This window comes from Notothenia rossii, assembly GCF_949606895.1.
Source record: "Notothenia rossii genome assembly, chromosome: 3".
Lineage (NCBI taxonomy): Eukaryota > Metazoa > Chordata > Actinopteri > Perciformes > Nototheniidae > Notothenia > Notothenia rossii.
In genome coordinates, this window is record NC_136901.1 from 21,835,542 (window position 1) to 21,857,503 (window position 21,962).

At 40.9% G+C, this 21,962-nt stretch overlaps 1 protein-coding gene across 3 annotated transcripts in view; it reads right to left on the reverse strand.

The window, feature by feature from the left end:
* The window catches only part of nat16 (N-acetyltransferase 16), a 43,602-nt gene extending 29,360 nt beyond the window's left edge, over positions 1-14,242 (reverse strand). Inside the window, exon 1 of one of the 3 annotated variants that reach the window (XM_079670855.1) lies at positions 14,113-14,242. The gene's annotated coding sequence lies outside the window, so the exon portion shown is untranslated. Of the gene's footprint in view, positions 1-14,069 lie in introns of all 3 variants that reach the window. The other 2 variants (XM_079670853.1, XM_079670854.1) reach the window with 2 other exon arrangements.
* Positions 14,243-21,962: the final 7,720 nt, after the last annotated feature.

Consider the following 21,962-nt stretch of genomic DNA (forward strand, 5'->3'; position numbering starts at 1 on the left):
CGAAAATAACTGGAATCGAAAAGCAGAACCGGAATCGTTAAAATCCAAACGATACCCAACCCTATTTGTGATGCAGTAAAATCTTACCGCTAACGTACGCTCACTTACGTTAGCCGTGTCGTAAAAACCGTGGGAAAATGTAAAATACGATGAAGAAGAAGAAGATTCCAGTGGCCCCAATTTGTGTCCATTCTGGACAAGTGAAAAATGTATTCGGACAAGTAAATTGCCAAACTCACTTGTCCATGGACAAGTACTCTCTAAAAACTTTTTCTCAAACTGAAACCTGTACATGGCTCAAACACCATCGTTAAGTTTGCAGACGACAGTGGTCGGGCTTGTCAGCAACAATGACGAGACGGCATACAGGGAAGAGGTTAAGCATCTGGCAGAGTGGTGCGCTAACAACAACCTGGCTCTCAACACCAAGAAGACAAAATAGGTCATTGTGGACTTCAGAAGGAACAAAGATGGCACGCACTCCCCAGTCCATCTTAGTGGAGAAGAGGTTGAGCGGGTCACCAGCTTCAAGTTCCTGGGAGTCCACATCTCGGAGGACCTCTCCTGGACCACCAACACCTCAGCCCTAGTCAAGAAGGCTCACAAGCGCATCTTCTTCCTGAGGAAACTGGCAAAACTCCGCCTATCCTCCCAGTTGCTAATGAACTTCTACCGTTGCACCATCGAGAGCATCCTCTCCACCAGTTTGCCCATAGCGTTGGACTTTTCCATCGACCCGGTGCCCCTGGAATGAGTTGTTCTTTATTTTGATAATTTTAGGGACCAACATTTTTTGGGACAGGTCAATTTCAATCACAGCAATTTCATCTACAAAGCAGTGAAAAGTACTCTGTGTGAGCACAAAATAAATTGATGCTAATGGCTTTAATCTGACATCCAGAGGAGGAAGGAGCCAAGAAGTCAGAATGGACATCCTTAGGATAGTCTCTAATGCCTAATTTCCATTGCATGGCTCAGGCATGGCTCAACTCGACCCGGCTACTTTTCTCTATTGTGTTTTCATCTGCAGATAGTACCCACCTAGCGTAGACGAGAATCTCAGCTGATCGAAGCAGCTTTGTGCAAAAGTGCGTCACATGCTTGATCTTTTTATTTGAAATTGAAGAGAGAAACATCTGCACCTCGTTAATTGTATTGCTTAGTTCCCGGACTTCCATTTATTTAATGTTTTCGAATCGCTATCGGCAATAGTTTGGTTTCTGCAGGATGTTCCGATGACGCACTGGTGAAGACTCTCTGACCAATCAGTTGTCAGCAGCTTTTAGTATCATCATCTTATTACACTAAGCACAATCTCGACCGAGGTGTTACCAAAAAAAGGCCAGCTACTATCCTCAACATTTGAGTGACCGAGATCATGTAAGTGTATTTCAAGTGTACTATGTATTAATGTATTGAGCTGTACTTAAATCAGGTTTTAAAATTGTTTGACTGATAGAGATCATGCAATGTTATTATTTGTTTATTGAATGTTATGAACCTGCCTGAGGACCACAGATGGAAATGAGCTATTAGCTATAATCTGGCATGTTGCATCTCTTCTCTTTGCTGAGATTAATGTATTTGTATGCATGGTCCTTCTATAAATAAATACATACATACTGTATATACATACATTTGCTAATTGAAAAACAAAAAAGGAGAACCATACGTGGAAATGCGGCATAAGCGGCATTTTCACCTTCCTTGTTCAGCTTACGGGGGAAAGAGGTAAAAAAGTGTTCCTTCTGCTTTCCTAAAAACTGGCCCAAACAAATGTAAGAACACACACAAAAAAGAAGAATTCCACGAGTGTTTGGTGAATGGAGCTACAAACCTATTTTGTTACAGTTAATCGTAGAGGCTGGAAATGGGATTCCAGTGGGCTGGAAGCCAAAGAGACTCTGGTTGGAAATGGCTGAGACAGTAATGGCTTTTAAGAATGAGCAAAGTCATAAATGGGCTTACATTAAATCCATATTTACAAAATGGCTGTTGCCCTCTGAGCACTGGTGAGATTATTTAAAGCCCCCTTCACACTGTATATAAGAATTGCAATGTCTGAATCAGGTAAACAGGCATTAAACAGACTTTAAACTTTAAGCTTCCCAGAACAAGGTCGGAGTGATGACTGTGTGAATAGAGCTGCTCATTGTCCAGGCTGAACCATCTTGATGATGGTCCATGTGACTGGCGTATAACCAGAAGTACCAGGAGTCTAACTGAAGATTTCTTGGAGCTTTTGGAGATGTAATCAGAAGACTGAGAATAATCAGGTTTAGGCAGATCTTTCACACGCGTGCCCATAAAGAATTCTGTTTAACTGATTAAACGCAGTCACCCCACTTCTAGTTCAATATTACTTTGAATAGTGTCTCGTTGAACCAACGTTCAACTGTTGTACCAACAGTGAAATCTTTAGATGAAGTGACACCATTAAAACATTATTATTTTCAAGATATTATTTTTGTCCGATCCATGTGGGTGGGTAGTTGGCCCAGCTCAGTCAGGAAAAAGACTAAGAAACGGAGAGTAAAAAATACACATTTTGGTGCATATGGCCTGGGTGAGCAGCTTTTACTGCATGTTTAAGGTGCAATCTAAATTTTCATTAACAAATCTGTTAACAAAACACAAATGCACGTAATGGGCAGGGTGGCCCAAACGGCTCCTGCTGTCAAATGAATGAGGGTCATCGGGAGGAGAGGAAGTGTGTGTGGGGGATGGGTGGGGGATGGGTAGGGATTATGTGTGTGTCCTTACACCCACAGACAGCTGCGGGTGTAATAAATATGATGAAATGAGGGGATGAGAGGACAGCTGAAATTAGGATTTTGGGTTTGTTTATGTTTTGTCTGTCTGCTCTGTACGATATCAGTGAGGCAAAATGAGAGAGGCACTTCACTCACTAAGCCCTGTTTGACTTAGCAGCAGTTCATCATGAGTCAGGGCGATCTGCAAACAATGAAGACTCCACCTAATGGCCTTTCACCTCTCCTTTGCCTCGCTCTATTTAAGTCCTCATCTCTTAACTTCCTCCCAGCCTCATTGATGCATCCTCACCCCCCCCCACCCTCCTTCTTCCCAGCCTCCGCCACCCCCCCCCTCCCCCCGCCTCTCCTAAATCTCTCCCCTCCCTCCCTTCTCTTGTCCTCCTCTCCCCCTGGCCTCCCCTCTGCACTGCAGCACCTATACAGTCATTAATCTCCAAAGTCCCTGTAGTGCGACACACAATGTGTACGTACGTGTGTGTGTGTGTGTGTGTGTGTGTGTGTGTGTGTGTGTGTGTGTGTGTGTGTGTGTGTGTGTGTGTGTGTGTGTGTGTGTGTGTGTGTGTGTGTGCGTGCATGTGTAGGTGTGTATGTGCAGCACAATGTCACACTTAACACTGCCTGAAAAAGTCACATGTTCTATTAGAGACAGATTTGTGCTTTGCTCATTAGTGAATGAATAAATATTTGTATTATTATTTAGTTGCTCTCACGGGGCTTGGATCACACAATTTGACTATTTTCTCTTCATTTTGACACTGACCAAAAGCTGTGCTTCTGATCCAACCTTGGACCCTCTTCTGTTCCTCTTTTATCAGAAAATGATTCCCTTGTTTTTGCATTACTCATACACCAACACGCTCTCCTGTGTGTAGTTAGAATGAATTTCTCTGGCTTTTATAATTGTTCAGACTATCTGATTGAGCTCCTCATCCTGACATACAGTGACAATTCTTAGCAGTTTGACACTAACACATAACAAGGGACATCAGAAACCTCTACTTAAACACTTTTAGGACAGACACACTGTGAAGACACTTGAAGAAAGGACATTGTTAGAAGACAGCAGAGAAGCTGATGTTTAGATGACTTCACAGTAAATCATGAGAGCGACAACCTTAGTCAATTGGTTAGAAACATGTATTTGTGTGTTATCATTCAAGATTGTCAATTAGCAAACAATGTGATTGAATCCAAATAGTGAAAATGTGGTGCCCAAGACATTCAGAATATGTTTTTTACATTCTAATGCGTTAAAAACTCGGAACAACCATCCTGCATTGATGTATTCTGATGCATAAACATAGATATGTTTGCAGCACATGCTTCCTGTAATTACTTGTTATTTACTTAAATGTTTCTCTCTTGAATACAACTTTAAGCACTTTCTTTGAATTGATACATTAAAAAAATAGAAATGTAAGTAGATCAGTAGGGATCTAAAACAGGGATGCACTGATATAAATATCAGGCCAATACTAACGACTATTGGTGACAATAGGACCTATCTATTCAATGTTAAAACACTATATACATTATATACTGGAATCAAAACGTTACTATATGTCCTATAGGGTCCTTGTTGTGCAATTTCTTTGGTTCATATTTATTAAGTGCCTCTACTATGACATGTCTCCATGCTTTAATGTTCAGAAAGCTCTTTATTTTTCTCATTCTGCCTGTGCTGCAGCAGTGGCGGTGCCAGGGGGGCAAAAAAGGATTGATTTGAAAATAATATGCTACAGTACAGTACAATAGCCTACTTCTGGGACTCTGTGTTTCATTCAAGCTCGCTCTATGTGTGTGGCATGAGCCATTTTGTGTTTGTGCGCGAGCGAGCGAGAGCGCGCACCGGTACCGGAGATCGTTGTGGTTAGCATCTGGTGCTAGCTACGCTAACGGATATAAGGAGCTTTTTCAACAACAAGGTGGCGGGCACGAAGTCCTCAGCAAGCGTTGAGGTATCCCCGGGAAGCAGGAGAGCAACCCGGCTGCAGGCAAACGCACAACGGCGGCGGGCACAAAATCCTCGGCAAGCCTTGAGGTATCCCCGGAAGGAAGGAGCCGTGGACAGATGAGAGGCCAGACAGGGTCCCGGAGCGTGCCACCCATGGGCCGATGGAGAACGGGCGACATCCGGAACTGTCGAGGCAAGACAGGGTCCAGGAATGCGCCACCCAGGCGCCGATGAAAACGTGAGTGGCGTCTGGAACCGCCGTCGAGGTGGTGAAAAAGGTGAGAGTGTCCACACAAGGTAAAGTTGTTTAAAAATTGTTAACAGTCAGATTTTAACAGAAATACGTCGACAGCCGTCGACAGCCGTTAACAGCTAGCCGTTAGCCGTTAGCTGGCAGCCACGGGTAGCTGCTAGCCGTCGTTAGCCCCACATGGTTAGCTGCTAGTCGTCGTCAGCTAGCGCAGACGGGACGTGCAGCCGCACGCCCCGAAGAAACAAGCCCACGAGGTAGCAATCGGGTTGCTGGTCGACCCCCTGTTGGATGGAAGGCCGATGCGGGAATGGTGAGCAACGTCCCCAGCTCTTCTGCGGGGCGCGCACCGACTCCAAAAAATCCCCGGCATTTCGAGAAAAAAAAACTTGCGTTCTTTTTTACGTGTTCGGGTCCGTCCCGGAAACTTCTCGAGACTTTGTCAGGGTCACCAGTGTAGTGCCGAGAGATAGGGAGCCAGAGGCGGTGCAAGGAAGGTGCAAAAGGGTACTTTATTAGAGAGCAACTAAGGTTATGTTGTCCGGTTGCCGTCCGGGAAGAGGAGAGTGAAGAGAGGAGGGCACACAACATATATAGTAAAACACATAACATGTCCGTGTGGGAACAATACCCCAACTGTATGTATGAATTATGAACCCAGTGTATAAATAGGTGGTCACCACATAGTACAGGTAATGAAACGGTTTCTCTGTATTTGACCCATCCTAGTGTTAGGAGCAGTGGGCTGCCATTATGTACGGCGCCCGGTGAGCAGTGTAGGGAATGGTGCCTTGCTCAGGGACACCTCTGTAGCACTTGGTCTTTCCGGGACTTGAACTGGTGACCTTCCAGTTGCCAAGCCAAGTCCCTATGGACTTCTCCACCACCACCCACCATTTATATGATCATTATAGGTATAAAAAAATAAGAGCATAAATTAAAAACAGGTATGAAATATTATGACAGTAAAACAAGAATACAGTTTAGAAGGGGAGTGATTTGTAAAATATGCATAAAGCAATAGAAAATCTGTTTACAGTTCTGTTTCATATGGGTGTTGAGAGATGTATCCATAGATCTCTTAATTTTGCTCTCGAAGTGCACCAGATTGATGCATTAAATTCCAATATTTAAATAAAAATCTTCCCGGGGGAGCTTGCCCCCAGACCCCCCTAGAGGATGTTAAGTCCACCCCCCATTTGTAAAAAAAAAAATAGCACTTTACCTCTGCTTACACCTACAGTATATGCCGTGAGCTGATTATCGAGCCTTCATTGTAACAGTCGCGGGTACACTGTGTATGTGCGTGTGCGTGTGGAGAGTGTTGCAGTAGAAAATTCCAATGTAGCGCCCGGTACATTAATGGGAAACCCTAAATGTTTGAGCACCCTCTATGAAACGTCAAGCTACCCCACAGCACCCCCAAAATAAAATATCTGGCGCTGTGCTGCAGCACCTCTTTTCACCCTCTGTCTGAAACCAGAGCCCATCTGCTGTGATTGGTTAGCTGGCCGGCTCTGTTGTGATTGGTCAACCTATTATATATGTCATATAAATCATGTACAATGTGTTGGAGCTTTAGCTAATAGAAGCACAAGTTTTACAATGAGATGTCAAAATGTAACGAAAGTAAATAAAGGAGTCCAATGGAAGTGGGGGGGACTTCAGGATTTTAGCCTTAGCATTACATGCACAAAAACCTATATAACAAATTACAGGAAAGGGAATTCCCCAAAAGATTAATAAGGCCTCTTTGAATGTCTAATTAGACCATTTGTAGCAATACACGTCATAGCAATAGTCATGTGACACACACCCAGGCAGGTGAAGCTGAGCATTTGACATTATCATTATAACATCAAGATCCAACAAGCTTTAAAACACCAGGCTTTAGATCTTGCATGACAACACACATAACAAACCCAACCCCGTTTGGAATGTACAAAACCATGTCCCCCCCCACCCCCCAACCCCCCCATCCCCTCCACTGCCGCTTTATCGTGCCCCTGTTTGCATGGGGCGATGGAGACAGAGGGCCCGGCCTGTGTGAATAAATGTGTTTACAAAAAGAATAGGATGTCCATGTTGTGCTTTCCTATTTTTTCTCTCCCCTTCCATGATTAATACAATAATGCCTCCACGCTTTCAATCCCAAATACCAAACTGTCAAAAGACATCAGATCACATCCTTTCTCTCTTTTCTCTCTCATCCCTCTTTTTCTCTCTCACCCTCTCTTTTTCTCCCTCCAGCAGCTGTACAGCCTTGCATGACAACAGAAAGTATTTCATCCGTGAGTCACCACACAAAAGACAGAGGGATAAAAGTGATGGCGGGAGCAGGATGGAAATGGTGATGATAGGAGAGAGAGGCCGCCAAAACAGCTCACCTGTCCCGTGGTTATTTAGAGCTGCACTTATCAATACTTAAATTTAAAAAATGGATCAAGTGACTGCGCGTAATGTGAAGAAACTGACAAACCAGCAGAGAATTATCATCCTCTCTGAGGTTCCTAGCCTATTTGTTTTGGTTTTACGGTTCACAAACACACAACAGGCAGCCATTTTTTTTAGCAAAAAGGTTAGTTAGTGAACAATGATGCTAATAGAGGAGTGAATAGTAGACATATACAGTAGGTATTCCAACCTGTGATTATCCTTGTTAGTAAAGTAATCCCTATATTCAGAACTAAAGCTTGGTAAGGGCGCTCTTTTAGCTTTGAAACTAATTACAGAATTTAGCTTTAAAATAAGCAAAACATGCTAAAAGAGACCATAATAACAGCGTTAATTTGTTAGCAACCCCTAAGTGTCAAATTTTTCAGTAAATGCTAAGTCTATTTTTGTTTGATTTCTGACAAGGTTCAAGGTTCTTTATTTGTCATACGAACATAGCTACAAAGTAGTTATGTCGATGAAAATCTTAGGTCACAGGCTTCTCCAACAGTGCAATAACAATAATACAGAAAAATATAGTGCAAGTAAATATTAAAAAGTAAATACAAAAAGAAAAATAGTTTAAAAAAAGTGAAGCAGTGAAATAAGAGTCTATATGCAAGCTATTGGAATGATGTATTAGATGAATATATACATTACTTAAATTACTAAGTAGCAGATGAATGTTATGGATGTTGTTACAACAGTTCAGGTGTTTAACAGTCTTATTGCCTGTGGGATGAAACTGTCTCTGAATCTGGTGGTTTTTGTCCGGATGCAGCGGTAACGCCTGCCAGGCGGCAGCAGACTGAACAGTTTGTGGCTGGGGTGATGGGGGTCTTTGATAATCCTGTGAGCTTTCTTCCTCAGCCGCTGGGAGTATAGGTCCTCCATGCATGGCAGCTCCGTCATGGTGATGTTCTGTGCAGTTTTCACCACCCTCTGTAAAGCCTTACGATTGAGGGCGGTGCAGCTGCCGTACCAGACCGTGACAGCTGCCGTACCAGACGGTGATGCAGCCAGTCAGGATACTCTCTATGGAGTCCATGTTGAACCTCCTCAGCCTGCGGAGGAAGGAGAGCCGCTGTCAAGCTTTTTTGGTGATGGTGGTGGTGTGAAGAGTCCATGTCAGGTCCTCAGTGATGTGGACACTGAGGAACCTGAAGCTGCTGACTCTCTCCACCATAGTCCCATTGATGGCGATGGGGGCGTGTCCCTCTCTCTTCTGCTTCCTGTAATCCACAATCAGCTCTTTTGTTGTGCTGACGTTGAGATGGAGGTTGTTTTCGACCTCCTCTCTGTACGCCGTCTCGTCGCCGTCTGTGATCTGGCCGATGACGGTTGTGTCGTCAGCAAACTTCACGATGGTGTTAGAGCTGTGTATGGCCACGCACTCGTGAATGAACAGGGAGTAGAGGAGAGGGCTGAGCATGCAGCCTTGAGGGGCTCCGGTGTTGAGGATCAGGGTGGAGGATGTGATGTTTCCCACCCGCACTGCCTGGGGTCTTCCCGTCAGGAAGTTCAGGATCCTATCACAGAGGGCACTTTTTCGCCAACATATTGTTACATGCTAAAACCAAGCAGACATGCAATAAAGGTTTCTAATACCTTTGCATTATTTCCGCATCATGTCAAAGTCATGTGAAATATGCTTGGCATTTTTTTGTACCACTAATTATAATAGAGAAGCAATCTTGGATCTCCATTTTGTGCCCTCACATGTAGCGTGGTGTGTCCCATTTCTGTTCGGGATGAAGCGGCTATCTAAAGTCCAGATGGCCCGCCAAATGGAGAATTTCCACATGCAGAGTCAAATCAAGTGAGAGAGGGATTTTCCCAGAATGCATTGCGACTGGGCCTGAAGAGCAGCAATGTGTAGAAATGTGACCTTTATGTATTTTTATTATGTCAAATATGTCAAATCTGATTAAATCTGGATATTCTACAAAGTAAATTGATTACTGTTATTCATTTTCATGATGATTGAATTAGCTGTGTATTAACAACAGCAGATGAATGCACTGGACTACAGAATCTATATGACTCTCATGCCTGTATTTTTATTTTGTCGACTACTGCAACTCGCATCAACCTCCTGGCCCAATCAAAAGCACTTTGAGACAAGCGATAGTGTTACAGCAGAAGTAATGGGATAGGAGCCATGTCTGATAGCTGCACATGAGTCTTTTATATCTACTTACATTCTTATTACAAGATAAAGCTGCAGAGGTGTCTGGATTCTCCAGTTGCAGAGTCTAATCACTTAGAGTGGATATAGGTTTGCAGGCTCACTTTAGCATGTGATAGCCAGGGTTTGTACTGATAACCAGGGGTTCAATGGGGCTGGTTCCAAGGGGTGGCCTGCGCTCATCAGCCTTTTCAACAATGTATATGTTTGCATTTTAAATGTGTCCTCTGCTCATAGAAAATGCCCCTGCACTGAAAAAACTGAAATGTTTAATTTAATTAAATGTATTATATCAACAAATGTCACATAACTGTATTATGTTAGTTGAAAGCAATAATATTAACTTCAACGTAATATATGTAAACGTAATATTATTTCTTTCAAATAACCTAATACAGTTATGTTGTGAAATCTGTTGATATAGTACATTTAATTAAAGTCAACTGATCAGTTTTTTCAGTGTGCATATTAAATCAAGCGCACCCTAAACATCCAGATACTACCCAGTGTTAGACCAGCTTCTTTTTGAATGAAACCGCTCAGAGACTAAACTTTGCTCATTGCCGATTAATAATTAAAGTCTGTACTAAAGTTAAAGCTTTAAGAATAATTAATAAAGCAAATAAACAAACAATAACCAAGCAGAACCATATGGTCAATAAAAGATCCCCCATTGTCATACCACAAACCCCCACATACACCAGGTGCCCAAAACACCATTAACCACACCCATGTGACGATCACCGGAAACAATCAATTACCAATGTGTGTGGTGTTAACAAACCATGAGAATAATAAAACAATAAATGCAGGCTAGCTTAGCATTTTGGCTACGACACATAATATGAGGTTAGCTCCCCCCTGCTAGTTTGCGCTTCATACGGCTGTTATCTGATTGGTTGCGTGTCAAAAGGTCAGCGGCAATCAAGGTTAAAGTTGAAATAATTTGAATTCTGTCCAGAGGAAAACAACGGGAACGTCAGCCCAGAGTTGTTTTACCCCTGGTAATGTGGAGGCAGATTTGGAAAGGTTCTGAATTGACTATTGATGAGATGTCATCCCTTGTCTTTTTGACCAGCTGTAGTTGGTCGGCATGGTGAAGGTGGCGCTTCAATCCAACCACCCAAATCCTTCCCGAAATATGGAGAATATCTTGTTTAACATGCATATCATCAGTCATTTACACCAAATGTTCTCAACAGCACAATATTATATATCATCTTAATCTAGCCTTATCATTTTGATCTCAAAGTGCACCAAATTGTTGCATTAAGCTTTAAAATGAAAGATTCAGGTGGAATCTTTGTGTAAATATTCCTGTGATTTACATTGCAATACATATTGTTTTAAATGTAATATTACAAAGTCATTTTTTTCTAATATGGTGAACCCAAAAGCTGTGCTCTATTGTATATATTGTATATATTATATCTATATATTTTATCACCAATTAATAATGATGAGAAATAATCTTGACCTCCCTCTGTTGAAACAAATCCCAGTTTATACCTATAGAAAGTTATTAATTATTCCTTGTATATAAACCACGTAATAGTTATTATGGACATGCAGGGGAGGCAGCATCTAAGAGAATCTGGTAGGTAGTATAAAGAACGACAAAGTCCGCAAAAGTAGGGTGTCACATGTGAAACCAAGTCAACGCAAATGCAAACGAAAGAAATGTACAGAATCGTACTGCTGGACATTCTTCGGAAATTACTAAACGTTACCATAAGATATCGTACGAGGTGTAGTACAAGTAACGCTGCATTTGACCTGATTTGCATGTATGCAATCTGTACATGAACATTTGGCACGTTTATACGGTTTACAAAAAAAATCCTAATTTATTTATTGAGTTAATCAATTGGAAATTAATCAATTCATATACAAAATGGTATATATACATAATATTAAAGTATTTGAAACTGACTATATTTTCTCCAGATATGAGCTTGCTAACATCTATGCTTACATGCTTAATATAGTCATTATCATCAGCGCTTCAAGCTGCTATTGCTGAACATTAACATATAGTTATCTCAAGTTGAGGTTTCTAGGTTTGTTGTTTTTCAGATACTTTTGGAACTCTACAAGTCTAAAACTGTAAACTACCACCTATGCCCAGAACGATTGGCCCTGTTGATTGGAGAATAAGATGAACAGTATTTACTCGTAGAAAATGGTAAATCTAATTTGTCAACAGGTTCAAAAATTAAACCCTGTTGTATATAGCTGAATAGTTTGGTTTTGATATCCTTGATTGAACAAAATATGGATCCTGTTATATTAAGTTGCATTGCACCACATCTAACAATAGCTTTTTTAATCAAATGTAATGTGTAATGAATGTTACAGCCTCATCGGTTCATAGATTGTTGTTTGTATCTATGATGGCATTGGGTTATCAGTAGAAGTACACAGTACACAAAGATGACCTTGTTTCCTGCTCTTCATGGGCACTTCTAGTACGCCACAATCCTGTCTAGTAGCAGTAGCGGAAAAAATATAGACCAATTTCTAAATTTGTCTTTATTCCAAATTACACAAAGTAGCAGAGTACATTATAATAAATCATGGGAGGTCAGAGCCCATTAAGATCAATGACACTTCTCGGCTAGGAAAAATAATATCGGTGCCCATGCTGCTGCTAAAGACATCCTGTTGTTATAAATAGTCTGACTATATACTCACTGCCAACTGTGCCAGTTTAAGCTGTTTTGAAGTGGGAAATAATGACTGGCATGACAGAACATTTAGTTTTTATGATAACAAGCGGAAAATCTAACAAATAAAGTACCCAGTCTAAAGATTTTGGATCAGGCAGAAACCGTTCTAAAAAGGTTAAATAAGGAGGATCCTGAAAACATCCTTTTTCACTACCTTAATTGGTTTGAATTGGTAAAAACATGAATTATCAAATGTCAGCTTCAATCTAGATCTGAGTCACTGGATGGGATGTTCTGTAGGTCTCATTGTGTCTGACTAGTTTAATGAAAACCATGCAATTATTCGACATAGCAGCAGCCTGCATCCCTGTGATCAGGTGACATCAATAAAAAGGCGTTTCTACTTTCTCCTAAATTTCTAAATCTTCCTTAAACAAATACAGCCTCAAAAGAAACCTTTGTTGAATAATAACATATTTCAAAAGTCAAATAAATGTAGTTCATGAAAAAATAATTGTGTCACTTTTCCACCATACAGGGTATTACATTATGTTCTCTGCTGTCATGGGCTGACAAGATGAATCAAGCATTTCAACGGAAAATGAACTGACAACATTTCAAGTCATATATCAAGCAAAGTGTTGTCTGGTTCCAGCTTCATGTTTGAAGCTTTTCTAGGTTTGATATCTTTGTAGAGAAGTATGCAGTAATCTGAATAATATACAACAGACTCATCTGTGGATGCAACTAATGACTGTATTATTCACATTTCAAAAAATAAAATAAAGTTTTATGTTCTAACAAAAATCAAAATTGAGGGGAAATTTCCATCGCATTTTTTATATCATTTTTATGTATTTGTTTTATATACAAATTGAAATATTGAATTCACACTGATATTAAATACATTAATTCCATTGAATGTTTGGCTTTTAGACCTAATTGGTAAAATCATTATGAATGAATAGTTGCTGATGTACTTTATACATCACATTTCAAAACTAATATATTAATGAAGTTAGAATTTTCTGAATTAAACAATAAAGACAATAGTTGTTAGTTACAGCTGCCAGGTCCAGGTTTGATCCCACTCTGAGACATTCTGATGTTGAAGCATCCCATAACTGCAGACTGCATCCTCCTCATCACCTGCTCCTGCATGAGCTTTGATCATTTGTCCTAATTTACCAAAACATGTTATCGGATACAAACTGCAGTCCAATAGACTCCTCCTCTAACAGCAAAAATGAAATATCATAAACATTATAACCTCTTAAAAGTAGGCCTATATCTTGAATGGTTTTGTATTACAAGTGTTATGTTTTATGTATTTGAAGTTATATGTCTCCATCTCTCATTCTGTCCAGCAACATGGAAGTATAGGATGGATGAATGGGACTACATTGATGACCATGACCTTAATGCCATGATATGCAATATATGTCCAGATTTGTTTACAGCTGGGGAGGTGAACCTGTCTCTTACAGGAATATAATACATCTACAATAATTTCCCAAGGTTTAAGCCACATATGAATCAGTATTGTGTGTCGTCATGAAGCAAGATAACCGTACACGGACAGAGCCCAAATAATCCCACAAGGTCACTATCCCGTGATCACGGAGAAGACATTTAAAGAATATTATATAATAGCATAGAGATCAAATCAAACAATACAATAGATATGTCACGATGTACCCAGAGGGCCTGCTAAGCACCAGCGAACACCGCTCAATACAATAGGGATGCTGAAGGCTGGTAATTTTCCTATAGGACAGCGCGGAGCCATCCGTTATCTAACCGGTTTTCAGCCGGTATCCAGCCGCGTTCTCTGCGGGTCTTACCGCGGATGCTGGCCGGTGGTGGTGTCCTTGGTGTCGGCGGGTCGGAGGATGGCAGGCGGTTATCACGGCTGATGCACGGAGCTGCACAGTTCCGGTGATGAATGAAAGACAGACAGACCGGCTCTGTGGGTGATACACTAGAGACACAAGCCCCTCCCCTCCCAGTGCCCTACGTCAAACCACCGTACTGGACTCACTGGTGCTCAGCATCACCGCAGCCCTCCCCCCTGTGTGTGTGTGTGTGTGTGTGTGTGTGTGTGTGTGTGTGTGTGTGTGTGTGTGTGTGTGTGTGTGTGTGTGTGTGTGTGTGTGTGTGTGTGTGTGTGTGTGTGTGTGTGTGTGTGTGTGTGTGTGTGTGTGTGTGTGTGTGTGTGTGTGTGTGTGTGTGTGTGTGTGTGTGTGTGTGTGTGTGTGTGTGTGTCAGTATCAAAGGGACGTGCAGGGACTTCCAAGGAGCGTGGGCAGTTGCGTAGCTTCAAATTTCTCCTTTTTTTAGGGAATTGAGTGGCAGAAGGACGTTTTTATGAGAGGTTTATTATTATTTTTCATCAAAAATTGGGGAATAAATTGGAACTTTTGTATCTCTTTTTTCGTTAATTGAATGACAGATATACTGTAAGTTTTTAAAAGGATACAAAAGTGCCTGAAATCAACTTAAAGACAGCCTTGTAAAGATAGATAGATAGATAGATAGATAGATAGATAGATAGATAGATAGATAGATAGACTCAGAGACAGCTGAGCTGCAGACATTATCAGTAATGCACAGGGCAAAAAGCAGAATGTTACCAGTATATTTACAACAGTTGTTTGTTTTTGGATCAGACAAGGAAGACCACAGAAGGAAATAAAATGTTAAGCATCCTTATGCAAGGACTACTCTTAAGCAAATGTGTATTTCGGTGGTTGGTGTAACATTTTGGAATTCTCAACAAAAGGTTCTAAAGAATTGTATATGTATTTTTCAGTGAAAGAAATTGAATAAATTAAGAAAGATGAGATATGAAGCAGAATGTGAATAAGCCTATGTACTCTGGTCCTGCATTGTTAAATGTTTTTGATGTCTTTGATGTGATGTCTGTTCTTTATTTGCAGGTCCCATTGTTATTGTTGTCATTGTTATTATTATTATTATCATGTGCCGCTTTCCACCTTCTTCTCCAGTAGGACTCAGATGAGGGTGTTGCACTTTTATTTTCCTTATACATGTGATGTTTTGGTGTTGTTGTTTTTTGTTGTTTTGTTTCTTTCCGTTAACCGTCAAGTGGGAAACAAGTATTTGTTTATGTTTTCTCTTAGTATCCTAAGATACTGTTAAAAAATATTATGAAGGGCAGACCATCTATTTGTATTTATTTTTGTTTTTTTTAGAAAGGGGCAGGTCTTGGTAGAGTCATGTTTTGTTGGCAACTCTTGTACATTTGGTTTTGCGTACCATGAGCGGGACAAATAAAAATGAAATGAAATGAAATAGATAGATAGATAGATAGATAGAAACTACCAATATACTACAGAAACATAAATGTAACAGTTACAGAGGATAGCAAGTTCGAGTCCCACTGCAGTCAGCATGTCGTTGTGTCCCTGGGCAAGACACTTCACCCCAAATTGCTCCTGTGGGGATTCCCCACAGTATTGGGTATGTAAGTCGCTTTGGATAAAAGCATCTAACATGTAATGCAATGTAATGTAATATGGAAGTCAGGATGTTATAACCTCCAGCAATAACTTTATGTATTCAGTTCTTTTGTTTGTGTGTCAAGGGGATTATGGAAAATTACTACCACAAATTCCAAGTTGAAAGGATGAATCACTGGACAAGGAAGAAACCCATGTTATTTTAAGCAGCACCGAATCACAGGGTCATGAACACATTCTTTTTCACTTTCATAACATTGTGATATAGGGCATGGCCTTGGAGGTCTGTGATTCAGAGCACCCTTCTTATATTACTTGTTAACTATGTTTGACAGTGAGCAATTTGTCCACGCTTCTTCATGGAGTTCCTCAAGGATCTATGCTTGACCCACTGTTTATTTTAAATGTTTATAAATGTCCTGTTTGTTGCTGATGATACCAATATTCTAGCTTCATGTAAAGTTAAAAATACAACAAATCCTATATATTTTTGATTGAACATTTTACAAATATGAATGGATAACTGTACACATTTTCAGTTAAACCAAGAAAAAAACCAAACACTTAATAACAAAACCACAGAAATAAAACAGATATTATGCAAGTATTTGTTCTATTGTTAGAACAGGTACTGTATGTTGAGTGAATTCTGCAGTATAGCACTGCAGGTAACAATATGAAATAGTCTAAAGCAAATTATCAGTAGGTTTTACCATCTAAAATAACCTGCAAAGTACCTTGAAAATAATACTAGGAGCAACAGGCTACAGACATGCTCTAGGTTGTGGAGGGGCCTTTGTGTGTTCATGCAGGGGCCCATTGTTACATAATCAGTCCACGTACAATGGAGTTTCTCTTCTATCAGTAGGAAATAAAAAGCAAGGGATACGGTCTGCTAAGAACTCAGCTCAAAGCGCAGTGGAAACACATGTATTTAAAATGAAGCTTTGAAAAACTAGCAATTGAGACCACAAACTTGTAAGGAACATTTTGAATTGGGGTAATAAATCGAGAAGGTCATTTTTTTATAGACTTCTATAGAATGGGACTTTTTTTGCAAGTTGCCCGTTGCCGGCATTTAAAGAAAATGCAAATGTAAGGCACCTCCATATTGGATTCAATTTCCAGACCCGGGGGTTGCCGCTTTAATTATCCACACATAACCAGGGCCCTTATAACAGCTCAGTCCAGCAGTGGAACCTTGTATGAGCTATTGTATTGACAAGGAGATATGCCCCCATCTGTGTAATCAATGCCTCTGAACACGACCACACTGCTGATGCCCACATCGCATTGATTAAAAAAGTAATTTAGTTTATTAATGTCCTCCCAATTCCCATCATAGGATGGCTCTGACCTCCTGGGTAATTACCAGAAATGTGCCTCATACTGTTTCCAAACTCAATTACATCATAGCCTCATTTTATTTATTTACTCGTGTGCCCTTTCTTTGTTATGCTTTTTCTCATTTCATGTCTAGGCCCTTTCATTGGAAAGGGCCTAGACCTAGACTTGGGACAACCCGTTTTCCAACTTGTTCACAGTGCATCAACAGAAGCCATTACGTCTTTATGTATACAAGTCCTAAAAACACTAGTTATTAATGTTTTAAGATCTGTAAAAGGAATGAAAGTGCTGCATTTCTATCTATAAGAAACAATAGTGCCTCTTTACACCATTCGCTATGGTCTCTTTTGCCACAATCTCCCAAAAAATCGGAGGCTGCTATTATGTATGAACACTCATAATGCAACGAATGAATGATAAATGAATGAAGCCTTTATTATGGTGTCATGCATAATATATTCTCAACCCACACTGGCTATTAAGACACCAAAAACTCATCCATCTGCACTATTTAAACAATACGACACAAATGTGCTATGAAATATTGAAGAAATCTGAGCATGTTTAATTTTTTCATTGAGGCTTTTTATTCTTAGTTAATCAGTATCAAGAGATTACTTAAGAATGAATTACACGTAGCATATTGTAGCACAATGTGAACATGTCTACTATAACTTCTTATGTTTATATCGATCTCTTTATTTTATTTTTTCATACATTTTGTACACATTATTACTTTAACATCATATGTTTACATTAATCATTTTATACTTTTTGTGTATTTTTCTTTTATTTATTTCATTCTTAAATGGAGGAACTGACCTTAAACCCAATTAACAATGGGATGAATAAAGTATTTTGATTCGGTTTAAATGTATTAAATATGTTTGGGGTCACGTGCTAAAGACTGCACAACCATTCATTCTACACAATGTGTGCTTTGTTGTCCTCTATCGTTTCAAATGGGAACTGCAGTTAGTCAAATTGAAAGGCATCATACCTCTGCTCCTGCTGATGTCACTGTATATTATGGTTTAGCAGAGATGGCAAAAGTACACACATCCTTTTTCTCAAGTAGAAGTACATATACTCGTCTTTAAAAATACTCTGGTAAAAGTAGAAGTACTGACTAAACTTCTTTACTCAAGTAAAGAAGTATGGGCTTCGATATGTACTTAAAGGTGGGGTAGGTGACGTTTGAGAAACCGGCTCGAGATACACTTTTTGTTATATTCGATGGAATGCTCTTAACATCCCGATAGCAATGAATATCTTAAGTGCTTTGATAAAAAATCCATTAAAAAATGTCCTCTCTGGAAGCCGTAGTACTGTAAAAAGCACGACCAATCATTTTAGCCGGCCCAGCTAAAATAACTGGATGGCCTACCTGCCTGTCAGCTTTCCATCTGTTCACAAACTTATCTCGTGCCCTCATTGGTCATGTGCGCGTTCCTGTGTGTTGGAGGAGGGGCTCTGTAAGGAAGTGGCAGATTTGTTCCGGCTGTGTATTTTCTAATTCTAGCGCACTCGATCTGGTTTCTCCAAAATGACCTACCCCACCTTTAAGTAAAAAGTACCCATAACTACCAGCTGTTCTAAAGAGTACCTGACCTCCCTTTATATTAATAGAACAATAATGTCATTGTTAGCTAATGAATGTTTCAATGCTGAACAACGGCAACATGATAACATTTTCATTGGTCCCTCTTCTTTAGAGAAGACCAGGACATGATGGATACACGGATCGTGTTAAAATCAATAGGCACGCAATTACTCTAAATAATAATGATCACCCCACCAAACAAAGATTAAAACTAAAGTAAATAGTCTCTGCTCAGATCTAGTGAAGTTACGTACTGCGCCGAGGCTTCGGAGCGTGGTTCGAGAAATCCAGGAAGTTTTTGGTGAAGCGTGTATCGAGGTTTGTATCGTTTTAGGCCAGTGACGTCATCGATGACAAACAAAGCCTCGCTGCCCGTCGATACCGCGTGACTGCTTCAGATAGAGCTTCAGATCGGTTGAACCACTGACACTTCACAGTTTTACAACACTCATATTACCACGATGGGATCAAGAGAGCTCAAACCATCAGTTATATAGAGGACGGAACATGACATATGAATAAATAAATACATTTCACTCTATTCCAGCCCTGTTTTTGCCAGGGCTGATTATGGTGACCTAGCTTTAATGCAAATGAGCAGTTTACACCTCGAGGAAGAATGGATCAATGGTGAGGTTACTAGCCCTGATGCAAAACAGCTACGAAAGAAGATATACAAACACAGGGACAGCCAGGCCCACGCGAGGTCAGTGGAAATAGTAAGGATGAAAGACAAAGAAACCCTCAAGAAAACAACAGTCTCGTTTAGAACAGCTTACATTGTAGCAAAGGAAAGGCTATCTTATAAAAAGCTCAACCCCCTCATGACAATGCAGGACCTGAATGGAGCCGACGTTGGGAATATCCACAAATCTGACCGTGCATGCGCAGAAATAATAAGTCACATTGCAAAGGAAATGCGCCGCAAGTTCGTCTCTAATGTGAAAGAAATGGATTCAAAGGTATCAATCACAATTGATGAAAGTACCGTTCACGATCTAATCATTTACGTAAGATGTGATGTCAGTGGTAAGGGGGATGTAGATAATGTTTTCCTGGATATAGTGGAACTTACAGATGGGGTCGATGCTGAATCAATTTATAACTCGATGATGGCGAGTCTATATAAAGCTGGAATGGATGATAAGTTTTTGAAGACGCACCTAATAAGCATAGCCACGGATGGGGCTGCAGTGCTCTCGGGAAAAGCCAGTGGGCTTGTCGTCAGACTCAAAAACTATTTTACGAACGTGCAGTCTGTACACTGCCTGGCGCACAGACTATAACTGTCAGTCAAAGATGCTCTTAAAGAAGTGGGTGGAATCAGTTTGAGATATTTATTTCACATTTATACTCACTCTACAATCAGTCAACCAGGACCAGATTGCTGAAAGAAGCAGCGGCCGAGCTCAACATGGAAATACTGAAAATAGGTCAAATTTTCACCATCAGATGGGTTGCCAGCAGCTTTAAAACAGTAAAAGCTGTATGGAAAGATTTCCCACAGTGCACTAGCACTCCATTTTAAAACATCCAGTGAGAACGCATCACGTAATGATCTTGAGAGGCAAAAATACAAGGGACTTCTCTGCCATGAAGACGACCGGGGGGAGATCAGCGAAGAAGGCTGAACAGGGCTTCTCATCAAGCTTTTTTAAGGACTTAGAGCTGACAGAAAGCAGGGGGGAAATTATGCCTCGTTTTTATGAGGTGGTTGCTCGGGGAGGGAGAAAAAGAGCAAGAGCGTCCTCAGCGGACAATAAACAGAAGGGCAACCATGCGCGGGAAGTCTTCTTCGCTGCTTTCGTGGCAGACTACAGCGCCACTTACAGGCCTGGCATATGTACTACAGCGTCTCCAGCGCTTTTGTGCGGCAATGGCCGTGGCCGTGGCCCAACCCCCCATTCCCCTGATAGGTAGAGAATTGCCCATATAGGCGGAGCACCCCTTTTCTGACATCAGAAATATTCAAATCTGTATCAGCTCCGTTGCAGCCCCGTTTTTTTCAGAGATTTGGGTATGGAGGAAAGGAGATCAGTACGTACAGCTGTCTTACTCACGGTGCACAATCACAAATCTTTCTGTCCATTTCAAATTGGGGTGTTCACATTATACGATCAGATAATCTCTATAAGACATGATTCACAGTCGTTATGAGATAACTAAACAAAAACACAGCATAACTCATATCACTTTTGAGATATATCTGCCTGTTTTACACACTTTGACCAACTGGGGGGTTTGTGTTCAAATGAAGCCTCATGAGATGAACCCTTTTGCGAACCAATTGGCTGGAAAGCTTCAAAGCTTCATAAGGCTTCATCTCGCCATCATTACTGAGATCCCCGAGAAATATCAAGGCTGGGGGTGCATACAATCATAGATCAAGTCAGAAGTCAAACTTTAGCTTGAATTACAATTTCCATGTAAGGAAATGTTCATTTTAAATACAGTCTTTCAAAAGAAGATAAACATATTTTGGGGGAAACCCTGAAACCTAAAGTTCTATTTTACACAGGCTCCGCCCTCTACTGGACTCTATGGGTACTACTCTCATTAATGAGCGTTCAAACACTGAAGTTGTATAAACGTAGCCGGCCAATCGGGGCGAGCCTACCTGAATGCGTGCGCAGGCCCACAGTATATAAGGCGGCTACGCCTCCTGACTGTCTCTTAAGCGAGTAGGACAACACCGGACAGAGATAAGTAAAACGTTTGAAAGAAGAAGAAAGAAGTTATCATACCTTCATGGAGTCACCACTTCTAGAGATCCGGGCCTGTCCTTCGTGCCCTGGCTTAATAGCCAGCGGGGCGGATGGCTCCGTTTGTCGGGGAAGAGGATGACAAGGACTCTCATTGTCGGGCACTTCCTGGGTCCTTCCTAAGCATCGGCCCTTTCTGTGTCAGCCCCCCATGGGCCAAACTTCCTTTTATGGAAGGTTTGGCGGCGGAGTGGGCCACCAGAGAATACCACAGCTTCTTAGCTGCGGCTCCACAGCTGCTTGCATGTCCCCTAACCCAGTTTTATGGAGAATGGAAGCTCAGCTGTGTACTGATAGAGTGGATGGACAGGACACTGAAACTGTCACGGTTTGGGGATCAAGCAGGACCCAAATGCAGATATAAACTGAACTTCCTTTATTTCAAGGCTATGAGATATATGTACAATGACAAAAACAGAACACTCACCGCAGAACTAGTCAGGGAACAAGACGAACCGACCAAGACAGACAGACAACCCAGAACTTAAATACACACAAGA